General features: G+C 37.2%; 1 protein-coding gene across 1 annotated transcript in view; it reads left to right on the top strand.

Annotated features, from left to right (window-relative positions):
• GRID2 (glutamate ionotropic receptor delta type subunit 2) overlaps nucleotides 1-15523 on the top strand; it is a 1449169-nt gene that overhangs the window by 1196408 nt on the left and 237238 nt on the right. The gene's annotated exons all lie outside the window — the stretch shown is intronic.

The raw sequence follows: 15523 nt of genomic DNA, 5'->3' as shown, positions 1-15523 counted from the left end.
ACAAAAAAATTAAATAACAATATTCAACACAATAGCCACCAGTGTGAATGTATCAAAGTTACACCTATTTTTTGGTCAGATTGGCAGAAAATACAATGTAGTTTCATGGTGTGTTGCAGAATTTTAGTAATTAGTTCGTATGTGCCATGAGATGAAAAAGGTTGAAATCATTGACTTAAAGGGAATGTTTCCATTGAATTCTAAAGCTAGAAAACATGAATTGATCATTTGTTTAGAACAGGCTCAGAGACTTAAATACATGAGGACTGAAAAGGTTTTTACAAATCTTTTTCCAAACACCACTCAGGTTATTCAATTCTTTCAAATGACGAAAAGTATTTACTGTATCTGTTTTTAGATGCAAACCTTATCTTATAATTATGGGAAGCTATTGGTGGGTAAAAGTTAATCTGGTCAACAAAGTGCCTACAAATGTCTGTTTCTATTTCCAAAAGTGAAAATATTTTTTATTTGTAAATAACTATCATTTAGAAGTTATTTTACCAAACTAAAGGAGTATTTGGAAAGCAGTCCTTTTTGTGAAAAATAAGAAGCTAGTTTTTATTCTGGTCTGTGGTTTATAGACATGTAATGCTTTCTTTCTTAGGCCTTATCATCCTCCATGAGAGAACTAAATAATGGTTTGCTTAAACCTGTTCCTGTGGCTAGCACAGTGAAAGTCACAATAGTTGATATTTAATAAATAATTTTGGGATGAATGAATGAGTGAATGAATGAATGAATGAATGTGACTAAGAGCAGCGATGGTGGTGTGCAGTTTTTCTCTGCAGCCTTCCACAGCAGAGTAATTTGGCCACCATGTCTGAGTTTCTTGTTCAAAATTGAACTCACTAATACTATGGTGGAGAATGTTTTGACGGCTATAAATGTTATTCTGCCACCACTTCTGGCATTATTCTGTGCCTTTCCATATCTGAACATTTTTATAGCATGATATCTATCAGTTACTGCTCTTGCTGTGGTCCCCTAGAGTCATTATCATTATTTATTTTTATTTATTTATTTTTTTAGATTTTATTTATTTGTCTTTAGAGGAGAAGGGAAGGAGAGAAAGAGAGAAATATCAATGTATGGTTGCCTCTTGTGAGTCCCCTGCTGGGAACTGGCCTGCAACCCAGACATGTGCCCTGACTGGGAATCGAACGGCGATCGTGTGCTTCGCAGGCCCGTGCTGAATCCACTGAGCTACACCAGCCAGAGCATATTTTATTTTAAAATATATTTTATTGATTATGCTATTACAGTTGTTCCTAATTCTGGCATTTTAATTATGATGTGTCTTGTTGTGGTCCTCTTTGGGTCCAACTTGTTTGGGACTCTCCTGGAATTGTATATATATTTCCTTTGCCAAATTAGGGAAATTTTCTGTCATTATTTTTTCAAAAAAGTTTTCAATTTCTTGCTCTTCCTCTTCTCCTCTGGCTTTTCTATGATTTGAGTTTTGGTACATTTGGAGTTGTCTTAGAGTCTTCTTATTCTATCCTCATTTTTTTAAATTCTTATTTCCTCTTGCTGTTCTGGTTGAATGCTTATTTCTTCATTATGTTGTAAATCATTGATTTGAACCTTGGCTTCCTTCCCTTCACTTCTGGTTCCCTGTAGATTTTTCTTTATTTCACTTAATATAACCTTCGTTTCTTCCTTAATGTTGTTGCTGTACTCAATTAGTTCTTTGAGCATCCTGATCACCAGTATTTTGAACTCTGCATCTGATACATTGGCTATCTCTGTTTCATTTAGTTCTTTTTCTGGGTATTGCTCTGTTCTTTCATTGGGGGCCTATTTCTTTGTCTCCTCAGTTTGGCAGCCTCCCTGTGTTTGTTTATGTGTATTAGGTAGAGCTGCTTTGATGTCTTGTCTTAGTAACATAACTTATTGCAGAAAAGGCACCTGTAAATTGTGTGGGATTTCTGGTCAGGATGGAAGCATGGGTAGACACGCTTCACCTCTTCATAGAAAGAATTAAAACTAAACCTCAAAACAAGTAACACCCAGAACTGTCAGAAAATCTAACTGTATGGAAGTCCGACAACCAAGGATTTAAAGAAGCCACATTCATCCAGATGGGTAGGAGGGGTCGAGATGTGGATCCTGGCAGAGAAGTGACAAGACACAGTGTGCCAAGGAGAGGTGGCAACAGTGGAAAATGGCCAGTGCCATTCGTGTGTGGTGGATAAAAATGAGAAGGGACATCTTGGGAGCAAGCAATCCCAACTCCAGGCTAGACAACACAGCCTAGGATCCCAGTGCTAGGAAGATAAATTCCCATAACTTCTAGCTGTACAAACCAGTGGGGGTTGGAGTGACAGAAAAAAATGCCAATTTCCAGGGCACTCTGCTTAAAAGGCAAACACACATAAAGCCACCCACTCTGGGATTTAGCACCAATTTAATAGCTGGAAGGGTGCCAGTCACACATGGGGAGTGGGTGAAGTGACTGCAGATGAGGCAAGTGCCATGCAAACCTCCAAAAGCCAGGCAGTGGCGCTGTAAGCTCTCTGAGCCCTCCCAACCCCCAACAGAACCACAAAGCAGTAATAGGGGTTGCCCCTCCTGGCAATTACCTAAGGCTTCACCCCACACAATTTACAGGTGATATCCTTATTTTAAAAACTGATGATGCTGACATAAACCTCTCTCCTAGTACTGCCTTAAAGAAGTGAATGTTTGTGAACTATTAGTATTGGCCTCTAGCTCCTTCACACTTATTATATTAATCTCACTTCCCCAGGGCCCAGGTATTGATCCTAAAATATTTCTTTTTTGAATTTTTCAAGAGGTTCATCAGCTCCTGTAAGTTCAACATGGTGTCCTCCAGTTGGAGGGAGGACAGGGGAAGGATGGGAAGTGTGAATGGGTGAATGGGCCTATGTTGTCTGGGGTATAGGAGAGGGTATGCATTTTAGTGTTTACTAGTTACTCATAGGATGTGAATAAATTTAAGTCTCAGAATAAGTGTACTAAAATGGCTTGGGGAAAGTTATTTTTCTTCATATTGTCTACTGTTAAAAGTAAATTTGTTTTCTTGAAGATGAGTATTAATCAAAATTCATAGTTTACGTTTCTATTCCATTTTAGAAGCCAAAGTTCCCCACACTTTACGAATTCTTATTATACCATATTATTCCAGAGAAATTTTATTATTTTCTCACAGAAAATTCCAAATAAAACATTTTTAAAAAACTTATATCTTCACTCATTTATTATTTGTTTATTCATTCAGTATTTGCTAAGTGCCAGTTACATACCAGACCCTTGATCTGGGAACTGGAGATAAACTGAACCACAGAGAAATGGCCACCGGATCCACGAATTGTAAAGTCTGGTGAGAGTGATAGAAATAGTAACTAAAATATATAGTCAAACTAAATGATTTCAATTCGGTAAATGCTATGAAATAAACAAATAGGATGCTATTGTAGATAGTAAAGGATCTACTTGAGATACAGTGATCATGTAAGCTTTCTCAAGAAGATAGAATAATCAGCTCCTGATCAGGAGCTGGTCTTGTAGGAGGAAGGGTGACAAGGTATCCACCCAAAGCATAGCATTGGCAAAGGTCAGAAGGTACACTCTCAAAACTGACTTAAAATCAACATGGCTGGAGTGGGTTGAATACAAGAACATGAAATGAGGTTAGTAGGCAGGAAATGGATCATAGAAGACCTTGTCCCTTGGTTAGAAATTTAGATTTTACTTGAATGGCAAAAATGCTACTGAACTAGGGAAATATCATGATTTATTTTAGTTTTCAAGATGATCACTATAGCTGATGTATGGTAACTGGGTGAAAGTGCAAAGAGTGAAAACAGTTAGACCAAAAGAGACTCTTGTAATTTTCTGCGGTAGCCAAGTGGGTACACTTTTTAATCTTTTTAATTTATTTTAATTGTTGTTCAAATACAGTTTTCTGTCTTTTACTCCCATCCCAGCTCCCTCCCCAGTGCTTCCCACCTCCTTCCCATTTATACCCTCTGTAGATTTTATCCATGTGTCCTTTATACTTATTCCTGTAAACCCCTCCCCTTTCCCCCTGAAATTCCCTCCCTTTTCCCCTCTGGTCCCTGTCAGCCTCTTCTGTATTTCAGTGTCTTTGGTTATATTTTGCTTGCTTGTTTGTTTTGTTGTTTAGCGTCCTGTTAAAGGTGAGATCATGTGGTATTTGTCTTTCACCGCCTGGCTTATTTCACTCAGCATAACACCATCCATGGTGTTGCAAAGGATAGGGGCCCCTTCTTTCTTTCTGCTGCATAGAATTCCAAGTGGCTATATTTGAACAAGGCCTTACTTTATTCTTATGTTGTTATATACACATAACCTTCTACATACACATATCCATTATGTTTTTTGTATTAATACAAACTGGGTGTACCTCCTATATCCTGGTGTTTTCAGAATAATATATAAATCATGAGTATATTAGATATCAGTTGGCACTTAGAAGCTTTAATAGTCATAAATGTACTAAGATATAGATGGTCTTCTGTATTATTCAAGAAAAGTCTCTCCTTTTCCATGTATGTACATATAGTTTCCATATTATTTACTAAATGTGCATTTAATAATAATTCCATATTATTATTCAATGTACTAAGATAACCAAGGTCTTCTGTATTATTCAAGAAAGTCTTTCCTTTTCCATGTATGTACATATAGTTTCCATATTTTTTGGATTTTTTAGACTTTTTTACCTTTATGTCTTTTAACCATATGAAATTTAATTTGACATTTGTGTATATATATAAATAAATTGTCGCACATGCCTAGGTTGCAGGCTGGTTCCCTGCAGGCCAACTCCCAGCAGGGGATGCACAAAAGGCAACCATACATTGATGTTTCTCTCCCTCTCTCCTTCCCCTGTAAAGATAAATAAATAAATAAAATTTAAAAATATATAAATAAATTGTAAATATTCACACTGACAAAGTTCCAATCTGAGATTCCATGAAATAAAGGGGTTTTAACTAGATTATTAATATATGCAGTATGAGCTAAGAAATTTAGTTAATTATTCTTTAGGTTTTGCTGGGTTTTATTTCCCTTTAAATATGTAGCCATTCCATAACCTTTCAACTTGAACTTGTATCTCTTATGCTGTTGTTAAATGTCATATTTTTTTTAAATCTGTTATGAAGAATGGAAAGAATGAGAAAAAACAATCTGGTTTTCTAGTTCCTAGTCATATAACCTCGGGTTAGTCATTTGGCTTCTCTAAGACTCAGTTTACACATCTGTAAAATCACAGCATGGGAGCTAAAAGCCTGGTCTTCTCTGGCACATCAAGCTGGGTTTGAATTCAGTTCATTTTATTAAACAAAATGTATAAATGTAACTAGTTACTTAAAATCTTTGGGCCCTATGATTTTCATTACAGTGCTAAGGAATTCCTACCTCATATGTTTTTTGTCATTACTTTAAAAATTAATATGTATGAACATCAATAAACAATATGTTTAGAGCCATAAACTCATAAGATGATTCTAAAGGTTACCTGAGGAAATGCATATTTGAAGTATTTGTAACTACAAAGCATTATTATTTAATATTTCCTAAGGTTAACTTAAAATTGTGACACAATAAAAAAGCGAGTGCAATAAAAATACTGAGGATCTATTTCTGATCTCTGATAGTCTGCTGACAAAGAGGGCTTACAAGTTCAAAACCGCGAATCAAATACCTCAGTATTTATTACACCATATTTGTTCAGTTTTCTGATTTACTAGAGGGATATTAAAGAATGTCCTTATGAATTCATAATGAAACATATCAAAATGAAATTTCCTTATAGTATATATTTCTTTCAACCAAAATCATAGACAGGTGACAATTGATTAGACTGAAAGGAGGCAGTAATAATAAAATGTACTTTGGTTTCATTTGTAAGGTCTTGGCCAGCTTCTATTAAAACAAAACCAACCAGCCAATGAACAACAACCTTCTCACCCACTAAAGCTCACTGGGAGTTCATGAGCTTGAGAACACACGAAACATGGTTCTTCCTTAAGCCACTCGTGTGACACATCTCACATAGCAGCTTCCTGTTCTCTGTCATTGACTTCTAATCTGTGCAGGCAGAAAGGACCTCAGAGGTCAAAAGGCCAAACTTCTACAGTACTTTGACAGGAATATGTATATATAAACTGCCTTCCAGAAAAGCCTGCATAGTTGTGAAAAAATCCCTTACAATCTAATTATAACTTTATAAATCCAATTAATGTCTGTTTGCTCTTAATTGTGCTACTACTCTCATTAAGTTTCTTTTATTTGAAGGTAGATCCTGATCCATTCTAACATCTTAATTCTGCTCTTACTGAAGAAACCTATGTAAATGAGAATTAAGTAAATGAATTCTGATCTTCTATTCTTGGGAGACAATCATGTATAGCAAACTAGCCTAATTAAACTAGAACAAATTTGTTTTTTCTTTCCTCTTCCCAAAACTTCTTACATACATAGAAAAAGCAGGATTTGAAAAAAATATAACTGAATTTTTAATGCGTTTATTCAACAACTATTTATTGAGCACCTGATATGTTTCAGCCAGTATTTTAGTTACTGGACTGAACATAAAGGAAAACAAAATGCTTTCATGGAGTTCACATAGTAGTGAACATAGCAGACAATATACAAGATTAAAAAAGTAAGTTGTGTTTCAGTAGTGATAAGAGTTAAGGAGAGTAATAGAGTAGGAGAGGAGGAGGGGGATGTGAAGTAGATGACCTGCTTTGTTATATCAGATGGCCAAGGAAGTGACACTGGAATAAAGACTTGAAGTAGGCAGAGAAGAGAGAGAGCCAGGAGGAAGAGTGGGAGGAAGAAGGAAAAGGAGAGGGAGAGAAAAATCTGGGAGAAGTGTTTCCAGACAGCGGAATCAGCCAATGAAAAAGGCCCTAGCTTGGTGCATGCCTGGACATTCTAACTATGAGAGAAGCCAGGATAGCTCCAGAAATAAGGGATAATATCCGGAGTGGAACAGGGTCAGAGAGTTAGAGAGCCAGGTGGTAGGGAGAAGGCAAACCATGCATGATCTCGTTACTCACAGCCACTTCTTTGTCCTAGCTGCAACATCTTCACCTGAGAGCCTGTTAGAAATGCAGACTCTTAGGCCCCACCCTAGCTATTTTGAATGTGAATCTCATTCTAGATTCCCAGGTAAGTCATAAGCATGCTATACTGAAGTCTGAGAAGTGCTAATACAGCACTATACAGAACATTTTAAGTGGGCTTTTTTTAATTAAGTCTTTTTTTTAAATTTAATTCTTGTTCAAGTACAGTTTTCTGTCTTATATTAAGTGGGCTTTTACTCTGTGTACAATATGAAACCTAGGAGGTTTGGAACAGAGGAGTAACATGATCTAATATGTTGGTAAATCATGCCTGCTGTATTGAGAATAACTTAAAGGTGACAATGTGGAAGCTGGAAACCTATTGGGAGGTCATGATGGTGACTCAGCAATTCTGAAATGACACCATTGAAAATCAATCTCTGTTAAAACCCAAATACACCTTGGAAGACTGTAACTTTAAACTGTCATTAGTATTATAACATTCATGAAAATTTATTCTACCCAATTATTTTAGAAGGAACTTGGACATAAGACAGGTCACTTCTGAGAACAGATAGAGAAATTCTAGGTTGCAGGTAAAGATATAACTGGAATGATGGATCTGTAGGAAGCACTAAAATAGAGAAGTCTCTGGTTATTAAGAGGGCAATATTCATTTCCTGATAACTTATTATAATTCAGTTGGTAAAGAGCAAATTACCCTACTTTGCCACATATAATGCATATTATTTACCCAAATTTTTTAGGGAAAAATAGGATTTGCATTATACACGGATATAATAATCCTATGTATAATGTGCACAAAAACATGGATGTACATTATCCATGGCGAAACATATATGGTATTCCAGAACCTCAGCAATAAAGACTAACAGGAAAGAGCCCTGGCTGGTGTAGCTCAATGGACTGAGCATGGGCCTGAGAACCAAAGGATCATGGTTTGATTCCCAGTCAGGGCACATGCCTGGGTTGCAGGCCAGTTCCCAGCAGCAGATGCATGAGAGGCAACCATACATTGATGCTTCTCTCCCTTTCTCCTTCCCTTCCCCTCTAAAGATAAATAAATAAAATCTAAAAAAAAAAAAAAACTAACAGCAAAGAAAGCCAAAGCAGGATTGGTTGGATTAGAACTCCTGCACTAGCCAGAGGATCCCAATGGTAGTTAAATGGTGGTGTAAACTCTGAGGTACACTATGGCAACAAGAAGTGAATGATGATACTGGCAACAGCAGTATCAGGAAGATCAGTCTGCAAGACCGTTAGTCTACTTAAGTCCCAGAGCAGTATGGGAACGGGGGATCAAGGCTCCACCCAAACTGCTGGGTTTCAGGGCCCAGATCTAATCCTAGCTGGAATGAAATGAGAACCAACATGAGAGACTGGTCATATTAAATGGACCAATATCAAAGGTTTTGGAGGATTGTGGCAGAAAAGCAAGGTAAGCTTACTCATTTTATTCATCTCTGGCTGAAAAACTGGGTAAATTGAATTTATTCATTCAACACATATTCAGCTAGCAGCTATTATTTACCAGACACAGAGTTCCTGCCCAAATGGATTATATTGTAGTGGAGAGAAACAATCACAAATGTTTGCTATGGAGAAAAATTAGAAGTGTAAGAATGAAAGAAAGCAGAAGCAGAAAGGGGGGTGTTGCCATTATATACTGAGTGCTCTCAAAGGCATCTCTGAGAAAGTGACATTTGAATAGAGACCTGAAAAGGGAAATGGTATGAGCCATGAAGATATTGGGGAGAAAGGAGGGATAGGAAGTGCTCCAGGCCAAAGGAACACTCAATGAAAAATCTATAGGGCAGACTAGTTTGGCATGTTGGAGAGGAATGTCAAGAAGACCAATGTCCCTGGAGCAGGTGCGTGTAAAGAAGGTAAAATAGGTGGGTAGAACAGAGAGATAAGAGATCTCAGAGAGGGAGTTAGACAAAATTAAACATGCTTGGGCTTCACTAATGTTCCAGTTGTATCTTATATAGGGAATAGAAAGCACCTTAAGATCTTAAGTCCCTTCAGGTGATTCTGATTCACAGTAAAGGTTAAGCATCACTGATACAGTATTTTGTGAGCCTTATACATGACTTTGGCCTTACTCTGAGATGGGAAACCAAGGGAAGGTTGTGAGCAGAAGAGAGGCATAATATGACTTTTTAAGGTCCACTATAGGTGGTGCTGTGTGGAAAATGAGGGCGAGTGGGAATCAAGACCAGAAGCAAGCAGACCAGTGAGGGGGCCACTGCTACAATCCAAGTGAGACACAATGGTGGGTGGACCAGAGGGTACAATTGATGAGAATTGAATTTGAATATGTTTTGAAGGTAGTCCTGACAAAATTTTCTAAAATATTGAATATAGAGTATGAGAAAGAGGAGTTAAAGATGAATACAATGTCTTTGGCTTAAAAGTAGGTGGAAAAATGAAGTTGCCATTTATTTGAAAGTTAATATATCTTTCTTTCATTAGTGACTAGAATAAGGAAACATACATAAAGAAATGCTTAGTATTGGGAGGTCTAGAATATAGTCCCTCAATGAGGGAAGAAACGCCGTGAAGTAATCCAACATGGTTATAAAAATTCACAGTTACATAGGACAGATTTTATAATCTAATCGTGCATAGACGCAGAAAATGGATCAATAACTTAGATAAGTTGCTTTTAAAAATTATTAAAAATCCTTCTCTAAAAACAATTATGAATAGCAAAGCCCAATGAAGTTTAGTGTGAATACTAAAATTGTTAACATCCTAAAAAATGAGTTTTTGAAAGCAAGTTCTGGTAAGCTGCCTTTTGGGGGGGGCGATGGAAAAAACTATGGGAAGAGCAGATTTGAGAAGCCAAATGAGAATTTGTCTCTGGCATGACAGTTAATAAGAAATGCTTATTTATTACTCAGGCAAAGATGCCAAGAAAGCTGCTGCATATATAGTTGGGTGTCCAGGAGAAAGTTCTAGATGGAAATAAACATTTAGGGATTATCAGCATAGAGTTTGTATTTAAAGTCATCAGACTCAATGATAATAGCACAGATGAGTGTGTATCTAGAGAAGAAAGATAATAAAGACTACCACCTGGAACAGTTTAACATTTAGAGAAAGAAGAGATTTAAAAGGGCATTAACAGAGTCAGTAAAGGATTAGCCAGTGAGGCAAGAGAAAAACCAAAAGTGGTTGTTTAGATGACAAGTTGAAAAAAAGTGTTTCATGGAATTTCAAATGATCATCGTGAGCATCAGCTGTCAGAAGATGCTCATGAGTCAAATACGATGAAGACTGAGAATTAATGAATTATTTGGCAGCCAGCAACCACTGGAGACCTTGACAGGAGCAGATCTGGTACAATGAAAGGAGAAGAAAGTAGAATTAGATTGGAGAGAAAAAAGAATGAGAAGGTAGTAGAGTTGTTAGAATAGGCACTTTCAAAGACACTTTGCTGAAAGGAAATTATGAGTAGTAGGAGGGATTCCTGGAGTGAGATGTGAAGTTTGGGAACTTTTTAAAAATTAAACTAGATGTATATAATATCTCTACATTGATAGGGTGATAAAGAACAAAAAACACACAGGGGTATGTATATGTTTTTTGAAGTGGTGTTTCAGGATCCTTGGTGTACATTCCCAGGGGTGGAATCTCTGGGTCAAAAGGGAATTCCATTTTTAACTTCTTAAGGATACCACAGATTTTTCTTCACAGTGGCTGCACCAGTCTGTATTCTCTCCAACACTGCACTAGGAATCCCTTTTCTTCACACCCCCACCAAAATTTATTGTTTGTTGACTTATTAATGATAGCCATTTTGACAGGCGTGAGGTGATGTCTCTTTGAGGTTTTAATTTGCATCCCTCTGATGATTAACGATGCTGAGAAATTTTTTCATGTCTATGGGCCTCCGAATGTCCTCTTTGGAGAATGGTCTATTTCTTAATTGGATTGTTTGTCCTCCTGGTGTTGAGTTGTATTAGTTTTTTGTGTATTCTGGAGATTAAATGCTTGTCAGATGTATCAGTGGTAAAAAATGTTCTTCCCATACAGTGGGTTTCCTATGCATCTTGCTGATCGTCTATTTAGCTGTACAAAAGCTTTTTGATTTGATGTTTGTTTATTTGTTTGTTTTCTGCTTTGTTTCCAGTGCCTTAGGAGATATATTGGCAAAAATATTGTTACATTGGCTATCTGAGATTTTACTACCTATGTTTTCTTCTAGAATTTTTATGGTTTTGTGACTTTCATTTAAGTCTTTTATCCATTTTGAATTTTTTGTGTGTATGGTGTAAGTTGGTGGTCTAGTCTTATTTTTTGCATGTACCAGTTCGGTTTCCCCAACACCTTTTATTGAAGAGACTATCTTTGTTCCACTGTATGCTCTCACCACCTTTAGCAATACTATTTACAATAGCCAAGATTTGGAAACAATCTAAGTGCCTACCAGCAGATGAGTGGATAAAAAAGCTGTGGTACATTTACACAATGGAATACCACACAGCAGAAAAAAGAAAAGAAACTCTTCCATTTTGCAACAGCATGGATGGACCTGGAGAACATAATGCTAAGCAAAATAAGCCAAATAATGAACGATGAGCATCACATGATCTCACTTTTATGTGGAATCTAATAAACATAATACATGAATGAACAGGAACAGAAGCTTAGATGCTTAAAACAGACTAACGATGTCCAGAGGGGAGGTGGGGACTAGATGAAAGATGGTGAAGAAATTAACCAAAGCACATTTATGCATAACCCTGGGGACAGGGACAAGGATATGGGGACTGACTTATGGAGGGGAGGGGATGGGGCTGGGTGGAAGTGGGGGGAAAGCAGGGATAACTGTAACAGCATAAACAATGAAAATTAAAAATAAAAATCAGAAAAGAAAGGAAAACTCATGATGGCAGGAGAGGGTGGTTTTTGAGTATGTGATAAGTAACGGGATCCAGTGTTCAACTGGAATTTAGACTTAGGATCACAATCCATCTAGAGTAAGAGGAGGAAGGCAGAGCCTATGGGTATACATGCAGACAGCTTGGAAAATATGGTGGTAGAAACAAGTGCAAGTTCACTTTTAACTGCTGTATGTACTAAAACAAACAAGAACCAAGGCCATCACCAAAGTGGAAGCCACAGGTTAAGGAGTGTGGAGATTTGAAGAAAGAGAAGGTAGGAATGCTAGTTCTAGAGAATGGGATAGATGGGAGAGTAGTGAAATGTCATTTCACTAGTGAAATGGGATTCCTAGAAAAAACTAAAGGCCCTTTGCAGTTGTGGCCATGGCCATAAATTGGGACCAATCAGCATGATTGTGTTTTTTTCTCTACCATCTTCAGTGACCTGAGTATAAATATGGAGTCAACGGAGATTAGAATTTGCCTGAGTTGGTGTTTGTTAGATAAGCATGGTCGAAGACAGTGTGGTGAGTGAGTTGAAAGTCAATGCAAAGAAAATGTTAATATAAATTATGGAACTTGAGCTGTCCAGGAGGAAGGTGATCACAACAGGAGACTGAGGATGGCATGAACAATGAACTGCAGGTCTCTCTGGAACTGAAGAATTAGAGCTGTGCACCAGAAGGGCAAGGACACAATGGGAAATAATATGAAGTTGGTTCTGTGATGACACATTTGAAATTGAGATAATAAAGAGAGTGCTGGTATTAGAAATATGACATGGGAGTGGGCGGCTACGTTAGAAAAAAAAGACACAATCTTTGGAGAAGAGGAAGCCAAGAGACTAAGAAGCCTAGAGCTGGAATTGGATGTCTATGTGAATAATCAGATCACCAAAAATAACACAGAGCTAGTATTTGAGCGAGTGACAGAGCCAAATAATGAAATCTCCAAGTAGTGTTGAAGTGACAGAGTCAGCAAATGACTGCAGTGACAATGAGTAGCAAGTTATAAAAATAGTCTGATTGAGTGACCTTCAAAGCTAGAGGGCTTCAGAGATGAGGGTCTAGATGTAGTTCAAGGGAAAAGGAGAAAAATTGCCCCTTATTCGGCCCCTATGATATGTGTGTGGTAGAAGAGAAAAATAGCCACTACTTGACAAGACCACAGGTAACCCAGAGGGGAAGCAAATTCTACTTAGCAAACAAAACTAGAGGGAAATTTTAAAAAATAAAAATTGAAAAATATGTCCAGGGTAACATAACTATTTGTCTTGGTTTGAGACAATCTCAATTTTGCCGGGTGTCCCACTTTTATTAATAGAATCCCTGTGGTAGTGTGGTTTATATTTAGTCTTCCTCCTAATTCCGGCACAGAGCTCCTAAAATTCTGGGAATTTCCTAAGTAAGAAGAGTTCCATCACTAATGGCCAGTGATTTGATCAATCATTCCTATGTAATGGAAACCATATAAAACCCCAAAGGGACAGGGTTCTGACAGTTTCCGGGTTAGTAAATACATGTAGACAGGGAGAGCAGCACACTCTTCCCCCACCCCTTGCCTTATGCATCTCTTCCATTTTGGCTGTTTCTGAGGTAATCTGTTTATAACAAACCAGTAATTTAATGAGTAAACTATTTCTCTGAGGTCCTTGAACCACTGTAGTGATTCATGAGCCAGCAGCAGAGAGTGTGGGTAAGAACTAACTTGAGCTTCAGTAAGTGACTTGATAACATACCTATAGCTACATAACTCTAAAATCAGGGATAGGCCCTTAATACAGAAATGAATAAAGATACTGAACACAACTTGAGGGAAAACAAAACAAAACACTCAACCACTTTGCTTTGGGTCTATAAAAATGCGAAGAGTCCTGGGCTATCATAGCACTGGGCTTAGAGTGCAATGATGCCATTGCATTTGCTACATCTGTCTTTTTGCCAATAATTCCAACAAACAATCACATTAGCACTTTACCTGCATCTGGGAGTTCAGATCCCACTGGCATATTTCTTGTGCTTCAGAAAACAGAGCTTTAGGCCTGTCACTTATCACACAGAATATCACTCTTCTTTCTGCACCGGTGGGAGAATGAAAAACACACAGACGTCATTTCTAGTAGCCCTGCCAATGTATGTTTAATGCCTGGCATTAGGTGTTTTTTTTTATTATAGTTTTCACAACTTATTTTGTTTCTATCTGTCTTCTTGGATGCCTTAAGTCAAAATTGGTCTTGATTAGCTATTTCCTAAAAAGGAAAGAGAAACCTAAAGCCATACACTGCTTAGGCAGTCACAGCACTTTAACTTGAGTCAGACTATGCCAGGTCTTCTAGCATACAGAGTAAACTATAAATGGGGATGTTTTCTAGATGCCCAGAGGAAAAAATAAATATACACTCTATAAAGTAAAATGAAAATTATAAAGTGGTGTCATCTTGTGTTTATAAAGATAGCACTACTAACCCACTATTGACAGAGCATGTATTTTTTTAATTGCTTTTTTATTATAGCGATTTACTCCATGATAAAAGCCAGACCTGCTTCAATTCTTCTTTTAATTAGCTGCACTCCATTCTGATTCATCTATTCAGTCACTCATTCCTTTAATCGACAAAGTTTTTTTTCCCCTAGTGGCTTCTAAGTACCAGAAACTATTTGAAGCACAGAGGATGCTGAGATGGATTGGTTAGGTACAGCAGTAAAATGCAGAATAGCAGCTACTCAGAGAAAGATGTACATTATAAGGTAATATAACAAAACAGAAAGTCAACCAAGCAGAGCCTAGGGGAGGGAGTAATTCAGATCACAAAGGCTTCTTAGAGGAAGCAATGTTAAACTTAGAATAAGTAGGATTTTATTAAGTAAAAGAGAGATATGAAAAAGTAGGGCAGGGAAAAGACAACCTGAAAAAAAAGCACAAAGGTGAGCAGAATACAGTATGATGCAGAAAACAAAACGCAATTACAATTTGAGATTAGGTGGTTATATTAGGGTTTTCTGGAGAAGTAGGACCAACAAGAGAAATATGTGTGTGTATGTATATAAAGAGTATAAATTATATATCCTATGTATAATATATACTCATATATAGTATTATAAATAAAACATGTATATTCCTATTTGTGTGTATTACATTTATATATGTATACATTTACATGTAATACACACAAAATGAGATTTATTATGTGAAACCGTCTCACGTACTTATGAAGGCTAAGTCCCACAATCTGCAGTTTATGGGGTCTGTCCAAAGTCCAGCCATTGTTAATATAATGAGAATGGTTTATGTGACATTGATACAACCTGGCAACCAAGGAAAGTGGACTGGAATGTGCATGTGTGAACAATGATGACTTCACTGTATTAGTCAGTGGGTGTGGTAGACACCATTGAGTGAGCATGTGGATTGTATGGCCATTGCATTCAAAATGACTGAGTGAGTAGAATGACAAATCAGCATCATATTTGCAATAAACTTGAATATTCCTCTACAGAAACTAGTGGGGTGATTTAGAAGGCCACATCTATGGGCAACTGGTCA

This window comes from Sturnira hondurensis, unplaced genomic scaffold (assembly GCF_014824575.4).
Source record: "Sturnira hondurensis isolate 20B ecotype Veracruz unplaced genomic scaffold, ASM1482457v3 Scaffold0004998, whole genome shotgun sequence".
Classification (NCBI taxonomy): domain Eukaryota; kingdom Metazoa; phylum Chordata; class Mammalia; order Chiroptera; family Phyllostomidae; genus Sturnira; species Sturnira hondurensis.
This window is presented reverse-complemented; position numbering and strand designations above follow the sequence as displayed.